Raw genomic sequence first — 8,108 nt, forward strand, 5'->3', positions numbered from 1 at the left:
CAAGGTTGTGATTCAGGGTGCCTGGGTTCTGCTTGTCCTGGACCTGTCACCAAGTACTTGGGTAACTTTGGGCTCATCTTCCTCCTTTCTGATGTGGATGGTGCAAAGCCTGCCTCCACAACCTCTCAGGGTTGATAGGGAGGGACATAGGTGAGGTAGTGTGTCCGAAAGCCCTTTTTAAATTAGGAATGACAATCGTATCATTGGAAGGTTGGCTTCCAGATGATGGAACACAAGTATTTTGTTTTTTAAGTACACCTCAAATAAAAATTTGTTACCAGCAGGCAATAAAAAACAAAAATGTGTCCTGTAATCTATCTTCAAGATGAAAATAACCCCAAAGCACTGGGCAGTGAGATGGCATGGTGGAGACAGTGGATAGAGTCAGGAAGACTGTGTTCAAATCCAGCCTCAGGCACTGTGTCATCCTGGACAACTCACTTAATTCTGTTTGCCTCAGTTTCCTCAACTGTAAAAGGAGCTGGAGAGGGAAATGGCAAACCACTCCAATATCTTTGCCAAGAAAACCCTAAATAAGGTCACAGAGAGATGGACATGACTGAAATGACTCAATAACAAATTGGACTATACGACCGTTTCATGGTTATCTCTGCCTGTTAGTGGCAAGTCTTGCTCAGCCGTGTTCATTGCCTGTCAGTGGCAAGTCCTCAGCCGTGTTCATTGCCTGTTAGTGGCAAGTCCTCAGCCGTGTTCATTGCAGGCTTTTAACAATGTTGGATAAATCAAATTGGATATAACTTATTATATATTTTGTTAATTTCATCAAAATTAGAAATTATGGGAGAGAAATTCAAGACATTCTGAGCTCTCTGTTCCTTCCCTGAAGTGCTCACAAGGGTTCAGGGTGTTCCTACCTGTGTGAGATTTGAGGTGTCTAGTTAGTAGATACAGTGTTTCTCCCCAAATCCCTGCCCCTCATTTCTCTTTTTCCCACCTCTAAAGTCCCTCGTGATAGCAGAGAACTTGTCCCATGGAACCCTAAAATCCCTGGGGGAGAAGGAAAAAGGAGGAAAGGAAAGGTGGAAATGAGACTTGGGAGACATGGGTAATGAGTGAGGATAGAGATTGAAAAGGAGGCAAATGTGGGAAAGAGAAAAGTGAGTGAGAGGGAAAGATGATGAGAGGGAGAGAAGAGACAGAAGCAGAGAGAGAGAAAGCAGGCAAGGAGGAACCAGGGTCAGGTTCTGGCCACCCTGGGGTCTGGCTCCATCCAGCTTCCTTGGACCAACCAGCCATTGCTAGCAGCAGCCCCCTCTGTATGCATGGGCTACCGAGCAGAGCTTCTGGGATGCTGAGTGCAGGCGGGACTCCCACTGACCTTGATCCAATGTCGTTTTTGCTCATCACTTGACATTTCCTGGAATAGTAACAATTAACCTTGCCCCAGTGGGGGGACTTTCAACAGCTCACAAAGATTCTCTCGTTCCCACTCAGAGGTAATACCTGCTACAGGGAGATGTCTGAAATTGACTGCTCAGTACGTGCTGAGACCTTGCACCTGCTGCCTTGCCTCAGCCTGGGGATGAAGGACCAAGATGTTCTGTGCCCTCCTGCATGCCCAGGTGTTCATATGGCATGTGCGCACACATCACACATGCTCATGTACAGATGACTGGTCAGGCTCACATCTCCAGGCACCATTCTGTCCCAGGACAGCAGGACTCTCCCGTTTCCCCACGTTTCTTCAAGACTCATGTCCACCCTTCTGCAAGAGACATTTCCTGCTTCTTCCCCATCTCTGGCTCACTGCTTGTGCTTTCATCTGTCATCTGAGATTCCCTTCCTTCTCTTTATCTTGTTAGCTCCTTGAGATCCAGAGGCAGATTTGGGGAGGGGAGGGGAGGGATGCTTAGTTGCTTTTTGCTTTTCTTTGCATTCCCAGCACTTACCATGGTACCTGGCATACCGTAGATGCTTAATAAAAACTTGTTGGTGATCATGGTAATGATGTGCTTTTCTGAATCTCTGGAAATGGGCTGGGTTCAGAGTATTTCAGATCTGCCTGGGAAATTCTGCACAATGAGCTAATACAACTGACCCTTGGAGGTTGATAATGTATGCAGTGCTGGTGTTCACACCCCCATTTTATAGATGAGGAAACTGCATTTCAGAGAAAGAAACCAACTTGTCCAGGGTCACAAGACCGATACATTTTGTTGTTTTGAATATGTGATGAAGCCCCAAGTGGGGGGAATCATCAGGATTTTCTCACATTTCCGAGTGTTTGGACAAGGTGCTGAAAGTAGGTATAAAATAGGCATACAGACACAGGCACATGTATATATGAGGGTAGGGGTGCAGTGGATAGAGCCTGGGGTCAGGAAGACCTGAGTTCCACTCTGGCCTCAGATGCATCCTCGCTGTATGACCCTGGACAAGTCACTTCACCTCTGCCTGACTGTATTTCCCCGATTGTAAAATGGAGATGATCATAGCATCCACGTTGCAGGATTGTTTCAAGGATCAAATGAGGTCATCTTGTAACGAGCTTAGCCCAGTGCCTCGCACGCAGTCGGCATCTAATAAATGTACGTTTCCTTCCCCAGTCCCAAGGATGATTTCTCTTTTCATCTGAAGATCCTACTATCCATAAGATGATATCCAAGTGCCCAGTGTGACAGATAACTTTAGAGAGGAGGGGTGTTTCTTTTTAGGGGCTTTGACCCCCACCTCAGTCAGTGCATGCACATCATTCACTAATGGCCCCGCCTGCATTTTTCTGACACTGTGTGTCCAGGGACATGTTGGCTTTTACAGAGAGAAGTGCCCAGGGAATGAGGGCTCTGACCCTGAGATGTAGCTGAAGGTGGTGGTCTCCACTTCAGTCACGTGCACAGACACCCATGGGTCCCTAGTGCTCGGAGGGGCCTTAGAGGACACCTTTCCTCCCCTCTTCCCCCCTGCCATTTACTCAGTCCAAACTTCACAGAATAAATCCCCTTCTTAAAGGCTAGACTCGCCATTCTACTCGTCCTGAAGCCACTCAAGGTCATTGTCATCCATTGGGAACTGCTTCTCTCCTTTCTCAGAATAACATAAGACACTTCACCAATCGCTTTGCTGAAACCTCTGTAGATTGCACCCTTTCCCTTCTCTCCCAGAATTACCGAATTTCTCTATCTGGCCCAGGAACCTCCTCATCCTGCAGGACGCCTTCAGTCCTGCACCTCCCCCCTCCTCGGTGCTCTCTGCCCTGGGGCCCCTCATGCATCTGACTGGAGGTGGAGAGGCAAGCTTCTCCCTGGCCTCCAGGTAAGAAGCACTCCAGGACAGTTAGCTCTTCCTTTCCCACCTGGATGCATTTGGGACTTCATCTCATTCCTGAGCCAAGCACATCTTCCCTCCCACAGCACTTTTCACTTTCTTTCCGTGCGGTGTCTTCCTTTGTTAAAATATTGGCTCTTTAAGGCAGGGACTATCTTAGCCTGGTGCTTGGCACTTAAAAAATGTTTAGTGACCTACTGCCCTGCAGCAGTCTCCTGAGATACCAGGAACTCTACTGCAAAAGGAAATCAGGTGTGTCCACCATGAACCATTCCCAAGGGAGCCTTGACCCATCTTTGGAATCATTGCTTTCTGTTCTAGATGTTTGCTAACCTTCCTTTGACTATAACACCTTTACATTTTCACAGGAGTCAAAGTCAAACTCCTTGGCCTGTAGTTTGCAGTTTCCATTTAAAAACAACAGACCAAGGTGCCTTTGCCTCGTTCAGTGGTCCCTTCCTGCTCCCTAGTTTCCCCCCCTCCCCCAAGGAAGGCCACTGAGAGAGCAGCTCCTTTGTCCTCTGCCTCTTCTGGTCCCTGAACAAGCCTGGAGACCTTCAGGGAATCTCCTCCCTCCGCTTGGGGCTGGCTCCTTGCTAATGACACACTAGGCTAAAGTTTATCTTCTTTCCTGTGAGAGCCAACACAAAGAAATTGTTGTTGCCAGCCTGGCTGCTATCACCCTGCCTTCCCCCTAAACAAGCAGATTTCTAATTTTACTGTTTCCATGACAACTGTTTACTTTTTTTTGGGAAGTAATGGTGCAAATTGCTCTCAGGGTTAAATTGATCTCTCTACCTCCTTTTTCTTTTCACTAGTTTTGTTCAGAGACACTTAGTGATGCGCCAACCTTGTGTCTCTAACTGGATTCACATGCCATTTGTCTACATCTTGAAATACAAACAACCAAACTCCCTCTGCCTCCTCCTTCCAAGACTGGGGCTCCTAATAGGCAGCTCAGGTTGAGAAAGGACCATGGAGGTGCCCTCATCCAACCTGGGCTGAACGAGCCTCTCTCTGTCCTTCCACTACATCCAGAATGGGCTTGAAGACCCATAGGTGGGGGAACCCATCCTTCCTCTTGGGACAGGACTCATTGTTAAACTAACCTCAAATTTAAGCCTATCCCTGACAGCCTCCACCCCTGGTAACCGTGGTCTAGGTGACCACTCAGCCAGGCCACACAGGCCTTTTGTATGCCAGGATGATTATCCAAGGCTCTGGAGGATGAAGTGTCCTCAGGAAGATTGGGGGAGACAACATGGCACAGATAAGACTATACAAGATAATAACAAAACAAACAACCAGTAGTTTTGGGGGATGGGTAGGGTTGGGCCCACTAGCAGATGGGAAAATCAGGAGATGGATTCTTAAATGGAGTCAAGGTTTTTAAAAGGTGACATGAAAGAAGATGGCATCCCAGGTGGGCAGGGACAGCCCCGGCAAAGGCACTGTAGGCAGAGATGAAAGGTGATGCTCAGAGTACAGCCAGTTTGAAGCACAGAGGGCAGCAAGGGCATGCCAGGTTGGCAGAGGAGTTCGTGTCTTGTCTTAAAACAGATAAATGTTTCTTCAGAAACCCCACCACCGCTGCCAGGTTCCCTCTCTTCTCTAGATGACTATCCTGCTCGCCAAGCCTCACAGGCCATGGGCCTTTGGCAGCCTGGCTGCTTCCCAGCTTTCCAATGTCCTTCTCAGCCTAGAGCACCTGGAACTAAACACAGCCCAGGTGGATCAACCAACCAACCAACTGACCAATCAGTCAATCAATAAACATTTACTGAGGAGCTACTGTGTGCCAGGGGCTGAGTGGGGTGAGGTATAAAGACGAAAATGAAACATTTCCTGCCTCCAAGGAGCTTACAGTCTCAGGACAGAGACAGAGTACATGCCAAGTATGTGACAAATAAAGGCCAGGGTATCCCAGGGTTGGGGTGGAAGGTCAGAACGGGGCTGTGTACAGATAGGCTTTCACCTTTGGGGCCTAGACACAGCATCTTCTTGATATATCTGAGATCTGCCTGCTGGTACCAAGGAAGAGGAGCAGACAGACCATGTGCTAAGATGTCTGGGCGAGGCAGGAGTGCCTGATGAAATCCTTCAAATTCCTCTTCCCACCTGGAGTCCATCCCTGCTCCCCCATTTGACTGTGAGCTGTCCCCATCTGAGCCTCATGAAGCCCTGGACTTCTGTGTGCCTCAGACCTTGGTAGTCACATTTTATATAACTGTTATTTGAGCCCTTTTTCTGGTAACCTCCCAGAGGGTCCGAAGGCAACTGAAGTTCACCTATCTCCTCTCCCAGGTCTGACCCAGGGCAGCCTGACCAGGGGCTCAGCAGGTGTTTGCTTGATGGAGCCCACAGAAGCTTACTCATAGCTCTCCATGTGCTCCCTTTATTACTAAGTAATGAAGGAGCCCTCCCAAAGGAAGTAGAAAATCCATCATCTGAAAAAGTGAACTCAATTTTACAGTGACAAGCATTGTGGGTATTTATTAGAGAAAAGTCATCCTTGTCTCTGGTAATGAAGGACATCTTAGGACTGACCTTCCTATCCACTCTGAGGCCTGTAGGTGCTGGAGCCAGCTCGCACGCACGCTCACACACACGCATGCTCACACAGACACACACACACAGGCACACACTAACTAGCTCATCTTACTGCTCCTTTCTTTCTAAGCACTCAGCAGAGATGTTTAGTCACTTTGGGGAGGGGACAAAGGCCTAAGAGATGTGTTCAGGAGTTAGGAGGCCAGCATCCAGCAGCAGGCTTAGATTGACTCTGCTTCCCTTCTCTGAGGCACAACTCCCTTATCTGGGAAATGGGACTAATGTGGATGAAATAAAATCAGTGATAGGCCAGAGAACGCCAGCTAGCAATGTGCTAATGCTCACAAAGCTGCTAAGAAATCCAATGAAGAAATGAAGTAGGAACAGCACCCTCCTCCAGTGCTGGGGAGCACCTTCTAGTCTTAGCCTGGGCCACCAGAGGCTTGTCGATGTGCCCAGCATACAATGTCCCTAAGTGGGACTTGAGCGCAGACCTTCCTGGCTTTGAGAATGACTACTGGCTGCTCCCTCTCAACACACACCATGGGGCTGGACAGCTGCAGAGTAATGATGGCAGTCTGCTGCAGAAGCCCTGAGGACCAAGGAAATACTGAGAACTTTGGGGTGCAGAAGCAGGGGCGGGAAGCAGAGCTGGCAGATGAGAACTGTAAGAAAACAGACCTCTTTTATTGGAGGTTCAAAGGAGAGAAGTCCGAGTTCTGGGTTCATCTGAGAAGGAGGAACTTTTGCTGCCAGGGCCCTTCCCACTCCTGCAGTCAGTGACCCTCCTCCTGCACAAACCACCACATTAGTCCCGACAGTGTTCCCTTCCCCTGGATTTCCTCAGCCAGAGGGTGATGAAGATCTGCCAAATTGCCAGCTACTAATTTTGGAGAGTGAATATTCTTTGAGAGTCTATACAATCAAAGGATTAAATCTTTAATGGTGGATGTCTAGGCACTTTAGTAGGTGGCGGAGAGATATTTTGGGGCAGGGTGAGCCTGTCCTCCATCACTGCAACTGCACTACTTGGGGCATGTCCTCCTTGTCAGCCTGGCCCCAGCAGGGGATAACTCATGACCTTGTCCACTTGCAGCTTCTCAGGCAGTGCCAGATTAAAGAAAGTTGGGCTTGGGGTGGGGTATGTGAGCCAGTGTGGTCTGCTGCTCATGGACATTCCTGAGGCTGTGGCAATGCGCTTGGAAGTGGAGTAGGAGGACAAGCAACCCAGGATTCCTGGAGACCTCCTGACTGCTTGGGGTGGACAATGCCACAGATTTGTAGGGGAGTGACCGCCCACCTCAGAGAACCTTGAGGGATCACTAGAGGCTGGGTCAATGCACCAAAGTTTGGCCACATCTGAGCTCCTGAAGCACTTGCCGAGTGGCTCCTCCAACCCGGACTTTAGTCCTTGCTCTCAATGGCGCTGCCTGGCTGCCCTTTGATGAACTGTGCAGAGGAGGCTTGAATAATCGCTTTGGCTCCTTCTCCCTTTGCTATGACTTTTCCTTGCTCATTTTGTACTTTGTTAGTTGGGTTCCCCCTCTTCTCTTTACTCAGGTTAACCCAAAGGTTCATTCATTTTGATCATCTTTTTAGAGAATGAGCTTATGGTTGTGTTCATCATTTTCATAGTCTTTTGGCTCCTAATGTATCTGTTTTCCTTTAGTTTTAAAGATTTCCTTCTCTCCTTTGTTTTGGATTCACTTATTGGTTTTCTAAGATTTAAATGGAATATTCTGTTCATGAACTTATTTTTTCTACTTTGTGAACAAATAGTTTTAAGTATGTGCTTTTGTCTTCTGAAGATTGTGTTGACTCCATCCCAAGGATCTTGGTGTGTTGGTACAGTACAGTAATGTCATCATCATTATTGCATTTTATATAGTTATCAGTTGTTCTTATGGTAAGGACGAGATTGATTGAGAAAATCAATGAGATGGCCCCACTCCACCTAAGGGACCCAATGTGGTGCCCTGAGACCTCAGCCAGGTAGAATTAATCTCAATGGAATAAAATCTGTTCTGCTCATGGATGTGGGGTAACAGAATGTCTAGGAGCTGTCAGGGGAGTGCCACCATGTGCCCCAGCCAGAAAGGAGGCATTAAAGTCATAGGGTAGATGTTGGAACAGTCATGTCATTAGTTAGTAAATGGAAAGACCAAAGCCCTGTGGACAGGAGGGAAAGTATAGTCTGGAGAGACGGTTGGCTCTCTCTCCAGGACAAGGCCAATATGAGCAGAGCAGACTGACAGCTCCCACGATTAGGGGTA

The sequence above is a fragment of the Notamacropus eugenii genome, chromosome 3 (assembly GCF_028372415.1).
Source record: "Notamacropus eugenii isolate mMacEug1 chromosome 3, mMacEug1.pri_v2, whole genome shotgun sequence".
Lineage (NCBI taxonomy): Eukaryota > Metazoa > Chordata > Mammalia > Diprotodontia > Macropodidae > Notamacropus > Notamacropus eugenii.